A 22,703-nucleotide genomic window follows, 5' to 3' on the forward strand; every position below is an offset into this window, starting at 1 on the left:
TAATTCTCTTTGCTATGGAAATGGGAGACAAAACCAGAACCCATTGCTACAAAATAGCCAACGAATTTCAGCTCATTTTCCTCCAAATAAATTTATGGTTTTGTAGTTATTCATTATATTAGGACTGATAGAAATTTTAAAGCAAAACAGTTTTACCGACTAATATTATAAAGAGCTAAATTACACAATGTCTGTATAATTTCAATTTTTATAAAAATGAGTGTAGCAAAATGCATATTAAATATGAGATGCTGTAAATTCTCCAGTTGTCAGCGATGCAGATAATATAAAAGCACATGCATGTTTAATGTTTATTCATTCATGTCTTATATTTAGGCGGTGGTTGCTAAGATTTCTGAGGGCTTGCAATTTGACATTCCTGGGGAGAAAGTATACATAGGTACCATCATCTCTGAGACCATTTCAGGTTTCATGTTGTTTCCAGAAAGCTTACATGGACATTCCTCGTTGCTGTGGGCAAGGAATCCATTTTTCCTATTCATATTATGCTGTGGGACTGATGGCTTCTTAAGATGTGGACCCAGCGTTAAAGATCCATAAGTTTTCTACTGCATGATACAGTGTACTAAAATGCACCACCGTATAAAACTTGCTGGAAATAGAAGACTGTCCACTGCTGCACTTTGTGATTTATTCCAGCTAAGTCTGCCTTAAAAATATTTAGAAATTATGATTTAGACACTTAAAAGCTTTAAATAGCTGATGTCTCCCACATTCCTTCCTCACTGAGCTATGCTGCAAAATATTCATTAAGCTGAAGGAAAAGCACAGTGGAAAAGGAACGGTTTAAGAGGTGAACAGCAGCAGGAGTAGGCACAGGTCAAAGGATCAAAATATTCTGGGAAGTGCCCTGAAACAGTTCTCTTATACTACTTCATTTCATTTATAACATTTGGGCTACAAAAGAATAGAGAAAAAACATATAAACTGTTGTTTATTGCATGATAAACTATTTCTAGAGCTGGGTAGCTTTATCTCAGCACAAAGAGAGCCCCTGTTCACAGTGCAGCTGCTAAGAACTCATCAACACCCCTTGTTTAAGAGTAGGGTACATAAGAAGTCAAAACTTGAAAGCAACCTGAAATGTTATTATTGTAGTAAGCTATGCAACTGGATTTGATTTCTAGCCAGACTGTATCCCTTTGCTCCTGACACTGTTTACAAGACATATTTAGTGCAGGTGGTACTCTCCTTAATTTCACTGAAGGTCAAGTGTACTTGTCATAACTACTTTTTGCACAGCTGAGAATTCAACTACTGTAGACTGAAAACAGACATTGTTTTTGTGAAGGAAACACATAGTACTGAAGAGCTGGACTTGAGATAAAAAGAATTAATTTTTCACACTGTTTTCTCCTACTATCTCATCAAGATCATAACTTCTGAGCTTGCTGTGTATCCGTAGAAGCAGTCATTGGGGCACTTACAAAAGCTTCAGAATCCTTTGCCTGGATGAAGTGGTTTCATTTGTCTTGCTTTAGGTGGCTACTATGAATCTTTTTCAGGACTGCAACCTGAGATTATGCTCTTGTAATGCTTGTAAATGACTGATTTTAAAATGATTTGTAAGTATAAAATAGACTGAAATTTGAATTAGTCAAGTTTCTAACTTAAGCAGAAAAAAAAATAGATAACCAAAAATCTAAATTCATTTAGTATCCTGCTATTTTGCAACAGCAAAGTCACATCTTTCAGAGACTACTCATGTAAAGCTTATTCTCTGTAAATTCTAAACTGATGTTACAATTGTTACCGTACCAAATCCTCAGAAAAAATAGCAGGGTAAAACACTATACTTGTCCTGATTCATTTGCCCTTAATAATTAACAGTTCCTGTCTACATGCAGTAAGCGCATTTAAAATACAGGAAATTGTCTATGGAACCTGCTTTTTCTGTTAATACATATTTCCCTTTTCTGACTTAAAACTGTTCCTAATGCTTTCCCTATGCGTTTCACCTGAAGAAAGGAAATTAAAGAAAACTATCTTTGAGTTGTGCTTGGTTTTAAAGGGTTTTTTTCCATGTTAGTTGAAAAAAAGCCATTAAAAAAACCCCAACCAAATCCAGGTGTCTCCTGTAATTCTATACTACTTTGGTCTTGCATAACACAAATTTTCTTCCAGTAAACGACTCCTAATATATCACAGATATGGAAGAGATGAAAACCTTCCTTCCAGATCTGTGTACTGCCAGAATCGGCACCCAGGTGTGCTCCAAAGCATCAGTTCACCAAATTCTAAAACTAGAGACAGATTCCCCTGTGAAATCCATTTGCTGGTGAGCTGCTGCTTACCCATCTCCTCTACCCCCATCCAACCTTTTTCAATCACTCTGCCCTGAATCACCATATTCCTCTGCAAAGAGTAAGGAGTAAAGATGTAAAAATTGGAACTGCCTGCCATAAATATGGACACTTACTCTAGATAGGAATAGATGGGTTGTTTTCCTTTTTTGTTCTTTTCTTTTTGGGGGGATTTTACTTAAAAGCATAAATGCAAGTAAAATGCAAATAAAACAGTGCCTTTTGTAGGGCAGTTAATTTTCAGAGATGGATAAATATTGATATTCAACTGACACAATGAAATGTAGATTCAAAGTCCTAATCTTTCTTGTTAGTGGAAACCCCAAATAACCAACTTGCAATCTGATTAGCGTCAGTTTTCCTGCTTGCAAAATTAGAGCCAAGTTTCCTCAAAACACAGAATAGTACGGTAAAGCAAGCATTTTCTCATGAAATTTCACTGAGGGAAAACATGGGGCATCATTATTTCAATTTGTGGGATTCACTGAACATTTGTTTCTAAACCCAAGCTTCCTCTTTCCTCATTTCATCAGTGACTCATGAACTTTATTTTTTCAATTGAAATTGTTTAAGTTATGATTATTTTAAAGGTAAATCCACATTTTTATTCTGCAAATCATGAAAAAAAAAAAGGAAGAAATTCCCACTAACCATTATTCTCTGCCAGTTTTGTACTTATATTGGGGGAATAAAGTTTACATAACTTCATTTAGAGAATCATTCATCATGATTATTCTCTCAGTACCAATATTCCAGCTGATTTTTTCAGGCTCAGTTGCAAAATGTTGGTAAATTAAGACCTTCTCCATGGGAAAAAAAAAAAGGATTGAAATCTATTGGTCATGTTAATGAAGGAAGTGAAACCTGAGTTACTCAAAAAGCTGATAAAGTTCATGACCTTTTCAAAGCAGAATTCAGAAGTATTTTTCTGAAAGACTGGTTTAAATTTGTAAAAAACAAATTCCTGAACTTTAAGAAAGAAATAGCTCAAAGGAAACAAGGACGAACACTGAAATATCAAGTTCATTAATATATCTTGGTTGCATAACAGTTTAAGTTGGTTCTACAAGGGAGGTAACACACCTGTACCCATGCAGGTCATGTTGGAGCAACTAACACAGGGGATTACATTTAGAGTCATCCTATCAAGCTTCAATGGCTTAGGACTCCAACATGCGTTTCCAGCACACTCCTGGTGGAGGGAAACTGATGCCTTGCATGAGCAGGTTTATGAGAATATCAAGGCCATTGAGATTACTTTTCTGAATTCACAAATTATTTGTTGTACTAAGACCTAGCTCTCTACCCTGTTCTACTCCAGTGCTTCTTTCATTACACAATGCTTATGTCCACTCCTTTTCTTCTCTTCTTTGGAATTTACGCAGAAGAGACAGCAATAATTCCCTGCTGGATGCCCTCAGGATTCACTGCATGCTTTGGACATCGCAAAAGGACAGCAGACAGTCAAGAAAATTTGGGACTTTCATAGGAGAGGGAGTTGTGGCCTTTGGCTACAAGATCTTAATGAGCTTCCTACTCCTTTTTTCCTTAGCTCTCTACAGCAGGAGGTGGCAAGCATAACGAAGGCTAGAATTGTTCATATCTCTCTGCCAAAGATTTCTCATCCATTACTTTTAAGTTTAGAAACTTAACTTGGCTGGCATTTCTTCTACCACGCATGTAAAATAAGTGAGGTTAACATAGCATGAAGGAGAAATGTGGGAGAGACCTACTTCTCAATTGTTCTGTTTGAAAACTCATAACTTCAGTTTGTGACTAGCAACAAGACTCACTAAAAAAGGCATTCTGCATTGAAAGATAGTGGGCATTCTTCATTATATGAGAATATTTCTGAATGAAGACCTCCTGTATTGTTTTCCATTTCCTTAAGAAGGCCTCAGACTGTACCAGCTGTCTAAACATATTTACAGTCTCTCCAAACTGCTGCAAGCCCACTGTAGTGGAATTTGTGCAAGGGTCAAAGGTAGCATGACTGAAGAGGTTTTCTTTTGGTTTGTTTTTAAGACACAAGATAGCCATGCATTTTCTGCAAACATAGCTACACATACAGCTGGCTCACTACAGAAACATTTGTTAATCCAATGTAGACATAAAACCTCTCTGAATCACTACTAACTGCTTGGCATACCTTTTTCTTTTTTTTTTTTTAATTCGGTGCTACTTTCTGCAGCTTACATTTGACTGATTTAGTCAAATTTTTATCTCTCAGTGTACTTGCCCAGTTACATTCACTTTTACTTACTCATTTAAGTTTTGGGGAAAAGAAAAAAAAAAAGAAATATTTTGATCCCATAATAAATCCACATCTGAAGCCAGGAAAAGCAGATAAGTACTAAATAAACAATGAAGTATATTTATCACCTGAATCAGTTTCTCAAGGTTTGACAGTTAATATCTTTTCTGAAATTGCTATTTGGACAATCCCTCCCCCATCTTCCAGAAAAGACATCTGGCTAGTACTGAATGGAGTTTAGTGTTTGAACATCCCATCTGGTTTCATCATGTTAACACATGATTCCAAGTCATTCAAGAAGTATGAACAATGGATATTGTATTCCACATAGTGCCATGTGGATTTAATCTTTAAAGGATGGTGGCACTGTAGAATCAAACTTTTTAGTTAAAAGTCAAAACATTTCGCATACTGAAAACTTACTTCTCATAGCCTCAGAAACTTCTCATATATTACCCTACCCCAAGAACAACAAGCAGACCATGTCTTCCTCACAGTGTCATTTCCATTCTTACTTATCATAGTACCTATCTTAATAAATCAAGAACACATTTCCTAAACATGGCAGTGAAAAGCAACATTAAGATAGACTTTTTAACGAGAATACTATTTTCATCCTCAGATTACTTCCAGATTGCTTAAAAACATACTCAGAAGTTTGCTATGAGGCAAGTGGAAGTTGGGCACCTTTGCCTCCAGAGCTACCAACTCTACCTTTCACTGAGATTAACAAAATCTATAGCCACTTTTCAAAATAGATGCTAAGTAAACATTTTCTTCAACAGACCATCACTAATCTGTTTTAATGATGCTGAATGAACATTCAATTTCTCTATCCTCTTGAACAAAAACATAACCAAATTTCAGTTATTAACATTTCCTATTCAAACACTTCTTTTAAATTTTTATCTTCATAAGGATTATTAACCCATTGGGCTGTAACACTGATCTTAACGTATATTTCTGTATTAAATGAATTATCCCTAGAAGGAACAAATATTCAATAAGTAGCTTGTTAAGAAAAGTTAATAATACTGATTTCAGACTGAAAGAAAATCACAGAAACTTCAAATGTAGAGCAGGTATTTTCTAGCTGTCCTTTAAGCCACCTAATATATTTGTTTCATTTGAGATCCTGGGAAAGCAAATGGATTTTGCCAGCTAGGGCAAGAAGATGGGGGAAAAAAAAAAATAAATAGGTTTGTTTGTATGCTTTTAGTGGAAAGAAGCAGGGCAAGTATACTTGAAAATTTATACACTTGTGATCATGTCCTTTTGCTGAATCTCAGCTCATTTTATTTTTGAGTTAAGATTCTAAAAGATTTGATTTCTCAGAAACCGCTGAAACTGAACCAGAAAGAGGGACTAATTTATCCTCAAAATTGTTAGGCCAGAATAAGATCTGTGCAACAAGACCTTATAGCTTTGTCTGATGAAAAAGAGACAAAGAATTCTGTAAAGACTGATAAAGAAGATTGAATTACACCATCCAACTTTTTCTGAGCTCTGTTGAACTCTATCCTTTCTTTAGTGTCATCTTAATTACCAGCCAGCTCACAGGGTGAAGTCAGATAAAAATGGGCAAGAAAAGCAAAGTGGCTCTCATTACATTAGTATTTTCACACCAATACCTTAATCAAGCATATTCAAGAGGCTACTGATGATACCTAAAAGCTCACTTTGCATTGTCTGGAAAACTTGTTTACCCACTATGTTACTTCAGTTGACAGAACTATCAGGACTGTATTGGGAAACAGAAGGCATGAAGGAGGAAGAGATTTACTCCAGATTATGGAAACAAATGAGTTCCTTGTGGAAGGAACTGGATATGTTCACAGCAAAGCTGGGTTGAAGGTTAGCTATACCAGGTGAAGATTTTACTTAAACTTACAGAGATCATATAGACTGATAAATTGGTGGATTGTAAGGATTCGACAGTGCCACCGCTAGTTGATTGCAGCAGGAAAAATACTGAACTCCCTAATTTGTAAAGAACTATAAATTGCAAGACTGGAATAGAGATGACCAAACGGATTTTTTTTAACAATATTCCACTGTTCCTATCATCTCCAGTGATTAAATCGGAGATAAATTAGTGACTATGTTTATTCAGTACCACCTTGGATTTAGAGAACTGAGAATTGTTCATTTCATTTGGCAATACTTCTATCAATACTTTTCAAGTAATACTGGTTGAGTACTCGGCAGATTTACACAAGCTATAGCAGACAGTCTGTGTTAGAAAGTCTGGGGGGTCTGTTTGCTTAATTCAGGTACTCTGTCTAGAAAGACATTGCTTTACTCAAAATCTATTCATTCAGTTCCTTCCAGGCACAAAGCCTCCAAAAATGCACAGTACTTTTCTGCCTCTAATTAACATCAAAAGTATTAGCTACCTCCAGCATCTGGAACACCTGAATTACTACAAGCACTTGTCTTGCACTGAAGAAAAAAGGGAATGAAATAAGGGAGCTCAGGAAACCAAAGTCCTGAAGTGAGTCTGCCCGAATATACTTTTATGAGATCTTACATTTCTGTAGCCTTAAGACATTAAAAGCATGATTTTGCTTAGGAAAAAAGAAAACAAAAAAATCCCTGTCTTCTAGAATTTAGGCAGTTGGTTAAATCTTGTTGGCTTCATACAAGCATTTTGCACAGCTTGACTTTTTATAGTGGAAATGCCTGACTTCTTGGACAAGATCTAGAGTTACAGTTGGTTCTACTCATGATCAGTTTCACTTAAGATGTAGCAAGAGAAATTTGAAGAGGTAACAAGATCTTCCAAAGGAGATAGTCTAACTTTCAGTAAAGCATTTGAATGAATTATGTGCTGGCCCAGGTAGTCAACGCAAACTTATTAACAAACATTTTTAGTTCTTAAATGGAGTATTTATTTTCTAGAACACTGTATTCAATAATCTTGCTCCTAGTTATGACTTTTTAACGTCATAAGAAATAGAAAGCTTTCACAATTCTATTACGCACTACGAGGGAGGAGTATCTCGGCAGTTAGAGTTTCAGCATTAAGAGAAAAATAAATGGCTTGATCAAATATATCTGCTCCTGCTGGATATCAACATAGAGCTACCACCATTAACTGAAACTAGTGTGTGGTCCTGACATCAAGTATTGCAAGGGCAGTCTGAGTTCTAACCTGGACTTTAATAATTTGTAACTCATGGCCAGCCTTACAGAGGCTTTCAGTGTGTTATGATCCAAATCACTAAACTCGAAATGTAACTAAGGTATTTGTGCACTGCAGAAATTTGATATCTCAGTCTCTCCTTCTTGCTAATACAATTTTATTTTCCACGCACAAATGGCAAGCTGCCAATTAGGGAAGTACACATCCTGTAATGCAAAGAAAAATAAGTAGATATGTCTATATGTATTAACTACAACTCAGTATTGTCTAGTGCAGCTGGAATGAAAAACACACCAAAAAAGCAAATTACAACTCCATTATTTATATTATAAACAAAAGTTTTTGTGAGCTAGAGTTACATTCCTCACTGCATCTTATTTCTTGGTTTTAAGTCTTACTTTGTTTTTCTTCCTCTGATTCAAACACTTGAAAATAAAATTGTGTCAAAGCTATCAAAACAGCACCAAAAATATTACAAGGCAATTTACTGAAGTATAGAACAAAGAACAAAATTCTCTTCATCCATTCCACTACCTCTGTGGTTGAACCTTTTAGTTGCTTTTAGCCAGATGTAGAACAATTCCTATATAGACACTGGAACGTCATTAAAATAACTAATAAACAAAGCCTATTAGTACTGATTGAAGCATTTTTATAAAGCTTTCTTACTCCCTTCTTAGGGAAGGAAAGAGCAAGCTACTGGTGAAGCCAGTAGGAGACCAATATTCATCTGGGCTCCTGTTCCATATTCAAAATGATATATCATGAGAAACTCCACTTATTCCTAATCGTCAGGCTGTGGGAAGGAATATTAAGACTATTACACTTCATTAATTCCACTATAAAACAAAGTAAATTGAGACCATTTTGGACACTGCTATACAGTAACAAAAATATAGGCAATTCTCTATGACATATCATACACACAGCTGTACATTACCCTCAAAACCTAGCAGTAGTAATCTAGATCAGGATACTGGTCAAAATATAGGACTAACAAAACTAAAACTAAAAAAAAAAAACCAAAAAACACACAACCCTATATATTATCTATTTGTATTTACTGTCAAGGTACTGAAAGCATCTTTACCATGTACAAGGTTACCATCTTAGCTGAGCCTGCTGAAGTATAAATATAGCAATAACTTTATTAATCCTCCTCCAGATTTAGCATAACTGTTTTGTGGGCTCTATAATCTCCACTTGACTGTGCTGCATTCTCTCTTCATGAAATGGTTGGCTTCTTCTTGTGCCACACTGCTCAGCTTAAGCTGCTTTTCTGTAATTCATACACCACTTCTGTACAGGACTGCTGTTGTTTTTCATGTGCAAAAGCAGCTATAGGAAGCGATAGAAGTTTCAGAAATGGAAAAAAAAACCATGTCTTTTAACTTAACAGAAAGTGGCATTTCATCTTCTAGCTTTGCCAGTGTGCTTGTTAGTAATGTGATGTGTCATGTAGGTTGAAGCGAATTTGTTTGCCTCAAGGATCAAGTGCCACTTCCAACCAAAAATGTAAGAAGATTTCACTTCATGTTTGACTCCTAATTCACAAGCAGTGGAGTCTTTGAATATCACACTTTGTCAAGCTGAAAAATATTGATTCACGAAGTTAAACTTCATGTGGGTTTGTACAATTTTTAAAGAAAACTCCTTCAGAAAATATTTAAGGATTAAAAGGGAGTTTATAGTCAAAAACAGAAACATTGACTCCAAAATAGCTGTTTCCAATTCAGTAACAAATTGACTGCTTTAGACAGATCTCTTCATTCTGCCTAAATATCACCAAAATCTAACACAGAACTAGTTTTGAACTCTAAAGTTTTCTGGGATGGAAAAAGGGAGTTTTCTGCTTACCTGTGGTCATGAAATATTTATCAGTTTGCCAGTTAAAAAAAAAAATGAATGGCTTACAGTGATTCATTTCTATATCTGAAACACCTCACATAAATTAGCAATCTACCATTCAAGAGTCACATGTATTCAGAATCATGTTACATTATATCTCATCCTTATAAAAGCATAACAACATGGCCTCCCACTAAGTTTAGTCTTTAATGTAACGGGCCAGAAATACCTCAAAGTTGATTGGCATAAGTAACAACCCAAGACAGAACTAAACACACAATTTGCGGGGAACTTCTACGAGACATCCTACCTGCAACAGTACCTACCACATAATTTCTAAATAAAAATTTCTAAGTAAAAAGCCTTTATTGTATTCTGGACAAGTGCAAGTCCTGGTGCAAACTTTTTAAATTAAATACCCAGTAAAACCATTTAATAAAGCATAAAAATGTCCTAACCAGTCCCTCTAAGTAGTTAATTTTAATCATGGAACTATCACTATCCCAGATCCAAACCCACTTCAGTTATTTAAAAAGAGAATTGCCATTGTTAAGGGGTATGGACATCTATTAGTCAGAGAACAACAACTTTTAGACTGACTAGTGCAATTTTGGGAGGAAGGGTCAGTTCTGTGTTTAAAATAATTCTTTAGCTTCCAGAAGATTCTGCCATGACAAAAGAGGTAATACCTGGAACAAACCAGGCATGATAAATATCTCAGCCTCTGCTTGTGACCAGAGCTGAGCAAATGCCTAGTTGATGAAGGGCAATTGATAACCTTTTCCCAGGTCTTTGAAACCTTCACCACAGTATTATATATAACAAAGCTTAGGAAATAGTATTCTTGTTTAAATGCATCTTCAACAGTTATCAAAATTATGTCAGTTACAGTACTGTGCTGTTTGGATGTCAGGCATTGCAGGGGACTTCACACAGAGAAAGTCCCCAGGTTTCACAGGAATCCAGCAGGATAGCCTAGCTATTACCAGATCCAGTGCCTTCTATTTTAAATCTTTTAGAAGGGCTAGGTACACACCTGACATGGATTTTTATAGAAGGTTCTCTATGCTTTTTAAGGCAGAAGTATCAGTATAATAATTTTAAAAAATAATCACTAAAAAGACATGTAATTACACATTTAAGAGGGGAAAATGCTATTAACAGTCAATCAAAATAATAAGAGGAACACAGAACAGGTCTCAGCTCACTAAGTACTACTTGTGTTTGCAGAGAGAAATTTTGTCTAGTAACATGCAAAATGCAAAGAGTCATAGCGTTCTGCAATGTCAAAACTCAGTGTCATGAGGTACAATGTTTTTGCTAGATATAGACTTAAAACCTTTTTTTCTAATTAAAAGAATTAAGATGAACTGTTACCACCTCTTCAATGAACCAATGTCACTACAGCAGACTATAGTATCTGCAGCAGCAGTGCTATTTGCCAGGACACATGCTGTTTTCCCACCATTGGAGCAACCTGTGATGGAGGAACAGAACCAAAGGCCAAATTCTTTCAATCGACCAAAATTCAGTATACAGCAATATATGCCCCCCATAGGTTTTTGTTCCACTCTCAACAATGACCCTATTGCAGACAAAGAGCAGATTTAAATTCTGGAAGTAAAACAAGATGAAGAAAAAACTAAACATTGTTTCATATCCTAACTTTCAGGCATGGAATATTTACATAATAAAGTCCATACATGCTATTTTAGTTAGTAAAATCAAGGTATTATATACCATACTACTCAAAAGCAAGACTTGCTCCATGCACCAAAATATTTGGCATACTGTGAAGAAAATTCTTTACTAAAAATTCCTTGTTGAATATTACATTTTCTGTAGTTATGAAATACATTTGCCATATCAGTCCCTCTTCCTATGCTAACTTCAGCCAAGAAAGAAGTATTCTATAGAACTTGCTGCTTGTAAGAATGGAAAATTATAATCCGTTCAGAAAAAAAAAACCCTCACAAAAAAAAAAAACAAAAACCAAAAAACAACCCCACAAAAAACAGAAACCAAAGAAACCACACGCACACAAAAAATCAAAACCAAAAAGCCTAAACCCTAAAACCAAGCCACAAAATAGTGGAAGAGCAAAGTATCCCTGACCTTTTTTTTTGTCTCCCCATATTCTGTACTACAGAAAGCAAAAAACTCATTTATCTAGTCACATATTTAGGTTACCTGGGAGAAATAATGCTTCCAGAAAGAAGCAGCCTGAACTAGTTATAAAAACCTTTGAGAACATTCAAGAAAAAAAAAAAAAATCCAGTTTCATCATCACATAATCACAAAAAGCCTGGGTGTTTAAAGGTGTGAGACTATTATACACCTTGATTCGATGACTGAGATTAAACTAGGACATCAAGAAATAATAACAGTAGCAGGTATCCCCTTACTCTGTACCAAATGAAGAGGCAACTCCTTACTGCACCTTATTGCTTCCTCCAACTGACAGTGGTAGATGTAAGTTTGAGTCTCTGATGGTTGCAATAGGTATCACAATTTTTTTTTCTTTTGTTTTTAAACTTTTGTTATATGTAAAGCAAAAGAAGTTCTTTCCAGAATCAGCACTTGGAGTACTGGAATTTTTCTCTTTGTTGGACACTACTACTGACTATCATGATAGAACAGCACAGCAAAGACTCCCAGGACATTGATCCTCCTTCTTAACGCCTTCTAGGATGTATGACAGACAGGAATATTTCAGAGAGCCAAGGACCTTCTTCACTCTATAGCATCAGCTTAAGTAAATACAGCAGTAAGTGTCAAGCACTTCACTGAAAAAAATAAAAAAATAAACAAGAAACCAAACCAAACTCCAAAACATTTAATGTTCCATGTTTTACAAACAAAAAAAACAGAAGTTTAGAACTTTTTTTTAATTGAATCTCTAAAAAGAGGATCTTTGAATATTAAATGCCTGAACTCACATCTTAATGATAATCCATGGTTTTTATTACCTACTGGTAGCCTGGAACACTTTTTGCTTTGCACTGCTTACTGGTAGCCTGGAGAGCTCCTACACACAGTAGGGTAAACTTTCCAAGGGCATGTTAAAAGTACATTTTAGGTAAATTCTCTAAGTCCTAATCCATTTGCATGTAATTCCACACATTCACAGTAATTCACATTATTTTCACCTATACAATCATCATTTCATTCAAAAGGAAGAAGAATGGAAATACCTTTTTTAAGGCATGTGCCAAACTTTGATTCTTGCTTAAAAGAAATAAGCAGAGCTTCCTGACTTCCATGAATTAAAGGGATTTGCAAAAAAATTCCTACCCTGATGTGAAGCTGTATAGAAATAAACTCTTAGAATACTTAAATAACAACCTGGAATGTCATTAGAAACTTAAATATTTGAAGTTGAACGCAAATGCATTTTCCTTCACTTTATTCTACTTCAGATAAGGAGCCTACCACTGAATCAGAAATAAACTTCTCTTTACCCTTGATTAAATTAGAAAATAACAAATATTTAAATTTTGGTGAAGGAATCCATCAGGTCCAATCACAAACACTCAATGAAAAAATGCTCAAAGTAATCAAAAGTCATAGAAAAAAAAGAGAAATTGTGTGTTAAAAGGGTGTGGTATAATCACAGTACCTACAGTCACTTTGAACCTGTGACTTCAACAGTGTGAAAAAATAAAACCACATAAACAGCCTTCATCCTTCCAGAAGAATTCACAAGACACTTCCAATTCCATATAAAATAAACAGAAATCTAGATAATGTCTTGGAAACTGCTCATTATCCAGAGAGTTTCACTCAGAAACTATGTACCTGTAAAGTTTAAGATTCTGTTAACAATATCCTGTGCTGTTAGGACTCTAGTTTTTCATATTAGACTCTCTTAGATTAAACTGGGTCTATGTTAGGAACCTTATGTTATACTACTTACTATGCTTGCTGGTCTCTGAATTATGCATTTCAACAACCTAAATGCATTTGTGCACACAGCACCAGTCACATATAATCTGACAATCCAAAGAATTAAAATTGTCCACTGATGGACCACTTTTCTTTCTAAAAGAATCACTCCTTAGTAATTCAAAATGGACATTGAAAGCTGAATACAAAGATTAGCCTTGATAAGAAAATTCTCTCTGGGATGTGTAATTGAGGATACTCAAAATGTTTGTTAAAATGTCTTGCATATGGTTCTATTAGAGACATTTCTTACCCTAAATCAATTATGTGCAGCATATAAACATCTGATGTTCAAAGGTCCCAAAGAAGTGAAAAAATCCATACAATTTTCTTCCTAAGCTTTATTGTGTAATGTAACTTTTTTGTGGTACAGAAAATGCATTTTCACCACAATAAACTTCCCTCAGAAATTGACTAGCTGTTACAATTCTGAGTTAGGGGAATCTCTTGACATACCTTATAGTTACCTCAAAAGTGCACCTTCAACAGTTGTCTTTTTGACTTTTCCCTATTACAGTAGCTGTTTGAAGTGACATCTGAGATATTTATTTGCAGTAAGAGAACCCAAGCATATGTGTCAGGTATCACCATATTCCATAAACTGTCTCATTAAGAGCTGTGAGTCTAGCTGACTACTGGTATGTATGAATCAAGGTGACAGAACTCAGAACTTAGCAGGGAAGGGAAATGCATTTAAAAAACAGCAAAAGTCCAACTCTAAACTACGAAAACACAATCTTATGCAGTTGAACAGGAAAAGCCTATGCTTAAAGTTAGGTTCCTGAGCTCAAATATCTCATTTAATCAGTCAACAGCAAAGGAACACTTGCATGTAAACATTTTAACCTGGCAAAATATAAATACTGTGTTTTTTCTTTGGATATACTCTGTTGCTTTCATAGTATTAGTTACAGTCAGTGCAAAAAAGTAGATAAAGTTATGGAATACAGTGTTGCGGTATTACCTTTGAGTTTACTCAATTCCCTCCAAAATGCCTTATGGATGGGCTATTTAGTATTCACTGCCATGCTCCTGTACAGCAACGGCTCTTAATCTTCAAAAATGTACAGAAAATGAAAAGCGTTAGCTCTACAATCAGGCTTATTCTGGCCTATCCTGTCAGTTTTAGTAGACAAGCTGTTGGGCTTTCTGCGGGGGGGGTAATTCCTGTAGTTAACTGTAAATTAAACAGGTAAAGTAGGAATTTAGTGTCTAATGTAGCGAAGAATCAGTGAAACAAATTCACTTTTCTCTTTTCAAGGTCAATGCTAAGGTGACATGCAGTTGTATCATAGTCAACATGCCAGACAATGAACTGCAATTCAACAAGGTCAGACTTAAGGTGCAGCTCAAACATGGAATTAAACGTCCTTGTGCTTCTGAATACTGCACTCGGCCATTGCTGCTCCCAAGGAAAACAACTGCTTCCCGCCACACACAGAAACCTCCTCTTTTTCCTCCTCCTCCAACCTTTGCCCCTGCAGTATAACCTAAAAACCAAAGCAGCTCATAAGTATGGCAGGCAAGACTGAATTTTTGTCATTTCAATGTGGAGTTGCTGAAATGCCCTTAGCAGCTCGGTGAGATAAATAGCACTGCTCTGGTTTTACACTGGTAGAGATGGGGATCTAACTTCCCTTTTGTTGTTTAACTGATTTTAACAAGAGGAATTGGGAAGGTGGAGGGAAGGGTTTCCATCTACTTTCTGAAAAGCTGTCTTTGGAGGGAAAATACAATCTTCGACAAGAAGGCAGAAAATTAAAGGCTTTTCCTCAAGTTTCCTTTCATTTCTTATCTTCCTAAAATACATATATACAGTTTGTTCCAGGAAATGTCTGAAATGCCTTCTGGTAGCTTTTAAATAAACATGAAAATCTCTTTTTGAGTTCCAAGAGTTTCCAATGCTGATGGGGGAAAAGTTCTTGGAGTATAACACAGATGTAAACAAACATCAGAATTCACTCTCAATAATTAAAAAGCATTATCGTTACTTTTGGACTTTTAGTCTGCCATCACATAACTGAATTAGACTTGAGCAAAGCTCTAATGCGCTTTCACAGCAATCTTTTCCGGTACACTAAAACCAACAGACCTCAGCTACATTTCTCAGCTAGGAGCTAATGTTTCTCTGCACATGTTACTGTTGCAGTTTCATTTGTCAGTAAAGCCCTATTTACTTGCTTCCTGTTATTAATAATGGGAAACAGGATCTCTTCATACTGTAAGAGAGGCTCGTTTAACTCCTGTCTAGACTTCTCAAGACAAAATATGGATGAGCCCTTTAATGTTTGTGCAGAGACACAAACTGAGCAAAAACCCCACATTACCTCAAACAGCTTAAGACTCCTTATCATACATGCACAAAAAAAAAAATCCTTTAAATCACTTGGGCTCACATCTTGTTAGCCACTAAAGTAAGGTTTTCTTTCATAGTTGGATACTTTCTTCATCTGTCACACTGATTAATTAACAGTTCACAGTATGAGCCCTGAGCTTAAATAGCCTACTAAAATGAGGAGGAGAGATCAATGTTAATATTCTGTAGAAAGCTGAAGAGGAAAAATGCTTTCTTTAGTATGAAGGGATATGTCTTCTAATAAAAAAAAAAACAACTAACTTCTGTTTGGTTACATTTCACAAGGAGATGAAAGCACACAGCCTGCAGAGGAAGATTGCAGAAGAGGATTAGGACATGAGTTAGAGACTTTAAATGTTTTAAGTTAAGCTGTTGGCTGGAAACAAAAAGCTCTTGAACAGCAGTGAAATATTTTCATTGCCATTAAAAAAAAAGCTAGTTTATCAACACGCAATAAACCAGTCTATAAACACAGTACCATTCCTGTACAGATACATGGGGGAAAAGCATGCAATTACTTGAAACAGAGTTGCTAAAACCTTAAACCTAAACCTGGTTTTAGCCAAAACATTGGAAGCCCATTCTCTCCCCCCCCCAACACACCTTTCCCAGACTGTTACAGTCCAGCAAATATTTCAAGAGTTTGACTTTCAACAGCTATGAGCTCTCCCCCTTTTTTAAGCCCCTCCAGTACTGCTGAGTGGACGAAAATTACAGATGCAAGAAAAGCTGACAAATGAGTGCAAGGCCCCTCCTCTCCAGTGCCTCGACAGTCAGAGCTCCTGCCAAAACATGCCTGAAAGCTAGCGAGGAGACAAAGACACAAAGATTCCATTTTCTCAGGGAAAATACATTCCATGTAGTAACTACCAGGGAAAAGAATAGCACCCTGGCACATGTGTTGTTTCAAAAATGGAGCAGGAATGAATATTTTAAAAAATTAAAAAATAAAAATTTAATCCTATTTGATTATTCAGCAAGCTCAAACACCGTTTAACACAGCTCTTTTTAAGCTGCTAAGTGCCACAGGGGGTGGGAGGCGGAAAGCTCCCATAAAGCTGGAAAAACGTTTTCAGTCATGGAGAACCATCAGTTCAACGTCGTCCAAGCAAGGAGTTCACGGCTGTTGCTCTAAATCATCTCCTGATAACGCTGTAGTATACACACAACCAAAAGAAAGCAAATCCAACTTTTTTAGCTCAAATCCGTTTCAGTGTGTTTACTATTAAAAGATTCTTCCCCCAGGGTGTCATTAATAAAGTTTCAATGAGTTTGAAACCCTGGCACCTAAGCACTTCCAAGTTTGCAAGCTTTTCATAGCAAGTTTACTACTTTTGGCTTGTTACGCTATCATGACTGGCATTCATCACTGAGCTGGAGCAGGACTGCCTGTGAGCAGGGAGATCAGCGACCAGGTGAACACAGGCAAGCAGAGCAGACGCAGCAGCAAGACCATGATTTCTCTGCGACTAGTCAGGAGGTTTGAAGTGGAACTGATGGTGGGAAGATTTGGGATGATTCAAGTTTCTCACTAATTTAAAAATAAAAAGGATATTGACAACAGCAACATATGAGATTAAAAACTATCAATAACTTCAAGCGTGATTACAGTCCATTAAGGCTCAGTGGCAAAAGTACCTACTGCTAAAAATAACATGAACTCCCACTTGACTGGGAATTTGGGACGGAGAGTTGTAACATGGAGGCTTAGTCTCAAAACACTCCCAGCTCTGATAGTTACTGCTCATCAGCATGTAACATTATTACAAGCTCTTCACTTATAATAACCCTTTTTTCTTTAATGAGAGGCTGCTTCTACATATCTGATGGCAGACCCACACCCAAATTCAGCCAAAGTTTTCCAATCTTTCAGCAGAAACACTAAAGAAGCATAACTAGAACATAAAAAAACATTGCATAGTGAAAATATTAAAAAATGTGATTGACAGGGTTCAGACTGAGGATAAAATACAGCTGCTGAGAGCTCTCTGCAACAGGACTTTCAAGGGGTCCCTGCCCTGCAGAGAAGACTGCAGGCAGTGAACCCAGCTCTCCATCTCCTCATCCTCCCATTACCCTCCCTTCAGCCCAGCCACACACTGTGGCACCTTCTCTTACCCAGCCAGATGCAGGCTGTGAGCATGTGGCTGGTGATCACCCTGACCCCACATGCTGCCTCACACTCCTGAAGACTGCTCCCCAGAAAGTGCTGGGGATCCTTTGACTAACTAATAAAACCATTTCAGGAGATCAGCACTGGGCGTAATACGGGGATTGAGATAATCAAGAAAAATATATGAAAAAGAAAGACTGCTGAAATACTATCTCCTTATGACATCTGAGGTTAATCTTTTTTGTACTTTTTTTTCCCCATTAGATTTCTTCACATTCTTTGGTTGATCCCACTATCCTCCCAATTGTTAAGACTATGCATATTTTCCATGTCTCCATAGCCAGACTGTATCCAAATGCTTTTGGGTTTGTTTTTTGTTGTTTGGTTGGTTAGTTTGTTTTCTTTTTAAACGCATTTTACCATCCAGCTACCACTCGAGCCCCTTCTTCATCTCATGTTCTCGCTGTCACAAAATACTCTCATCTACTCTGAGAAAATGACACTTCTTCATGCACAGCTATATGCATTTGGTCTCCATTCTCAACCAGACCATGCCACCATCAGGTTTTCATTTCATTACTACAACAGGATCCTAAATTTTGGCTCACAGAGATGTGGATAAAGTTTGCATCTACCAGTTTGATCCTCTGATACTTTCCCTCTTCCTCCCTTCAAATTCTTACGAAATTGATCCCAACATCCTCCTGTACTCCTACTGAAAACAGAACCACTGCACTGTAACACAGAGATCAAGTGATTTGATTGACCAATTTCCAGAAATATTGTAAGCGAAGGAAACTTAATTTTAAGGTCAAACTCTAGAAGGATTACTCATAGCAGAGCTATATTTTAAAAAAGGAGAAAAAAAAAATAATGAGCTGCAGTTACTGACTAGGTGAGAGATACAGAGCAGGAAAAAAAAAAAAAATCAGGATTTATGAATAAAGTTACAAACATGCTTTCTTTTATACAGTTTGTAAACTCATTCCTCACACTGCCATTACAAAGGAACCTTCTGAGAAAACTCAAGTCATACCAGACTATAGAAATACTGCAGCAGCTGAAAAATATCATTGCTTGATTTCACATATCTAGTGGCCTGTTCCCTCAGTTAGCACTTCCTATTTGAATGGTTTTAAAGACTATTTGAAGACCAAATCCTAAAATTATTTTAACCTATAAAAGGTATTGAAAATCCTGCATCTTTGTCTAAATTCTGTTGTTACAACCTAGCTCATTTTAATGACCGCATGTCCAGGCAATATGTGGCACAGAGCTTGTAAAGGAAGGAGACTTATGTTTTAGTTGGCACTGGTACAACATAGGTCTTTAGCATAAAATTTATTAGTACTAATGGGCATTATGTAATTAAAGCACTGTACTTTAATTCCCTAAGGGGTGGCAGGGTTAGGTTGGTTTTCTTCACATCCTATAAAATAAGCAAATAAATGTGAGATTTTTCAAAGCTATTAGAAAAATTCCAACTTGCACTTTCCTCCATTAATCATAGTGGAGAAGGTGTAGCTAAACAAGATGGATCTGAAATTCTCAAAATGTCTTCCATGGAACTACTGAAGTTTGATACTACATAGCAGTCTTTTTAAGAATGCTGTGCAATTACAGTATTTTTCAGACCACAAACTCTTCAAAAAGTCATCATTAGACCACTGAAAACCATAAAATTAAAATTCTTTTTAGATTTAATATATACCATATTTACTTGATACTAGACTTATTTAGATGATCCCAACCTAATAGAGTCACTTCAACAAGCAACTGAAATATTTGTTACTTGAGCCCTGGCATTTTCAACCCTGAATGCCAAGAATTTAGAGCTTTGGGAATCCCACATAACCCACTGCACTTCAGGGAGAGGGGGTAGTCATTTATGTAGTTCCTTGGGTACTTTTGAACATTGCAGATTAAGGCTGGAACAGTTTTCAGAGCTGAATTCTGCAGGTTTTAATCAGAATTGGTGCATGGTACCAATAAAGATCAGATTATTACTGAGACCTGTATTTCAGTATTTAAGTGAGATTATTTTTCTTTAAGACAGAAATGAATTTAAAACTATCTTGTGGAAGAAGACCAATGCATGCAGGTTTAATATTTGAGCTTTCAGAAAAGGATTTTATCAACACTAATCTGCAACACTGAAAAATAAGCCTACATCTCGTTATCTGGTAATTTTTTGTTTCGTATGTCTGAATAATCTCACAAGAGCAGCAAACCAGAACAGCCTGAGACAAATATTACAGGGCTATGTATTTATAATGCTTAAATTATTGAAAAATATAAGGCTTATTCACAGCGTTGTGTCTCAGTTTAATATGCTAATAATATAATTTTACTCAGAGCTAACTTGAAACATATCTTACCAAAACAAAAACAAACATATCCCATGAAGAAAAGAATTTGTACAAATAGTACTGAACCACTCAGACCTTTATTGCAAAACTAGCAATTTTTCCTTGGGTAATGTCAAGGCCAATTATCAGCTGATCTATTGATCTTATCCTAAACTATCACACAAAATCATTTATTTCTTTGTCTTCTAGACAAATCACTGCAGAGCTGCAGACCAGCAAAGGAAGTGAACTGAGGGCAATTTGACCAACATCGTCTGTGTCAGCTCCCCAGAGGTTGATGAAACATGTTATCAGGTCTCCAAGGTACATCCCAGAGATTACTTGGTTGTGCCATACAATTAGTAAATGATTAAAACAAGCTGTTTTTTTTAATTACATTAAGATACTTGCAGCAGTGAGAACTATTATCTTCTACAGAAGAATGAACCTCCCCATATTATGTTGTTTATTAGCACCGCATTAACAATGAGCCACCTCAGCCAAATGGTCAGGCAGCACTGTGGTCTCAGGTACAAGGAAAAGATCATTATGAAACTCCACCTGCCTCATTTGTGCAAATCAAGTAAGTATGTACTTGATACAAATCACTGATTGAACAAGAATACTTAAATGCTAGTTTTCATCTTGGGCTTTGTGTATTTTGTGCCAAACCCATAAGCCTTCTTCAGAGGAATCAACAGAACAGTGTAGAGACTAGATTAAACAGATGAGTTTTTAAACAACAAAACTTTGTTTGCTTTTGACAAGAATAGGACCCCAGGTAAATGATGTTTTCTAATATAGCACAAGAAAATCTCAATTATAGCAATCATTATTCTAGGCACTATGTGCCATTTTATATTCCCAGCAGGATGTTTTTCATCTCATCAAGAGTTTCCAAGGCTGTTTAGTGTCTCTGTATACGCAAAATACATTTAAGCCCCACCCACCCCCAAAGATCTGCTAATTAAAAAGCCTAGTCAAGTGGTCAGACAGACTGGAACTTGGGGATTATAGGTAAGAGGGATGAAATGAAGGCTTGGAAACTATAATTTCTCTGGTAGCAGTAGAAGCAGCTGTTATAGACCAGGCAAATTAAAGATGTGGCTGACTAAGCCAGCAGTTTGGAAACAAGACATTGCAAAACCATAACAGCAAGTAATCTACACCCCACTTTTAAGAAGCCAGAAGTGCTGGCCGTTTCTTTTTCTCTCTCTCTCTTCCTGTTATTCTTATCTGTCACAAATATCCTCCAGCTGGTATACTTCCAAGCCTTTGCTCACCAGTTTTAATTTTCCACCCCATCTTGGGGAGTTAACAGTAATTCCTAGGACTGCAGGCAAGTGCTCCACAGAGGGAGTTGTCAGCAAAGAAAGGACACTTGTAAAAGAAGAGCAGGTGAAATAACAGTTGCAGTTCTACTCCCCAACCCCCCCCCCCGAATGTTGCTCATCAAACATGTAAAAACAATCTGCCCATACCAAAAAATATTGACCAATCCTTGAAAGAAGTTTCTTCTGTCCTCTAAAATCAACCTCTAGATACAGAACGTTTAAAAAACAGACAGACTGCCACCACATTTTTGAGATACACTGATTGAGTGTCCTGTAATTTACTATCTTCAGTAAGAAGCTTCTCTTCAGCTTCTAGTCTGTTTACCCTGATTCTTCTAAAAATAAGTTTAAAAAATCATTGTGCCATGAATTAATGAGGCTGTATATTGTTTTCCATATCAAAAGTGATGAAGGATCTATGAATTACTGAAAAAAGCTACCTAAAAAAAAACACCACTCCAAAACAACCTTCTGTTCCCTCAACAGCAGGTATAGACTTCCTATTAGAAGGAGAACCAGCATTAGTAGCCTTAAACAGCATTTAGGTCAGTGTTACAGTCCTACGTCTCAATTTATATCAGCACAAGCCTGTAGACTATTTTTGATCTCAGTTTATACACCATTAATGAATATCACCCAATCTATTTCCCCTGTTTATCTGCACCCAGAACAACTCATAATTTCAGATTTGTGGTAGATACTGAAATGGCAATGCTTAAAAAAATGTATTACTCTAACAACTTTGTTAATAATGTTGCCATATTGAAACACTGCATCTGATTTCAGGTCTTTGCTAACAATTATTCATTAAATATATCTCAAATCTTTGAGATCCATACCATAAATCATTAACAGACAAAGCTGATACAGGCAAAATAAGTGCCCCATTTTTAATCAGAAATTTATTTCAGATTGCCTGGGGCCTTTATCCAATACCTTTACCTGAAACAAATCAATTGCCAGTTTGCATTTTCATACAAGTCTAAGAATGCGATAACAGCAAAAGAATTCTAAAGGTTAAAACCCATAATCAGTA

At 36.3% G+C, this 22,703-nt stretch overlaps 1 long non-coding RNA gene across 1 annotated transcript in view; it reads left to right on the forward strand.

Annotated features, from left to right (window-relative positions):
* Positions 1–22,703, forward strand: part of LOC130609787 (uncharacterized) — a 56,811-nt gene that overhangs the window by 8,837 nt on the left and 25,271 nt on the right. The window contains exon 2 of the long non-coding RNA XR_008974871.1: positions 20,544–20,657. This is a non-coding gene — a long non-coding RNA (uncharacterized LOC130609787). The remainder of the gene's footprint in view (positions 1–20,543; positions 20,658–22,703) is intronic.

This window comes from Pezoporus wallicus, unplaced genomic scaffold, assembly GCF_028554395.1.
Source record: "Pezoporus wallicus isolate ANWC-B61680 ecotype Strahan unplaced genomic scaffold, APGP_CSIRO_Pwel_v1 contig_593, whole genome shotgun sequence".
NCBI lineage: Eukaryota > Metazoa > Chordata > Aves > Psittaciformes > Psittacidae > Pezoporus > Pezoporus wallicus.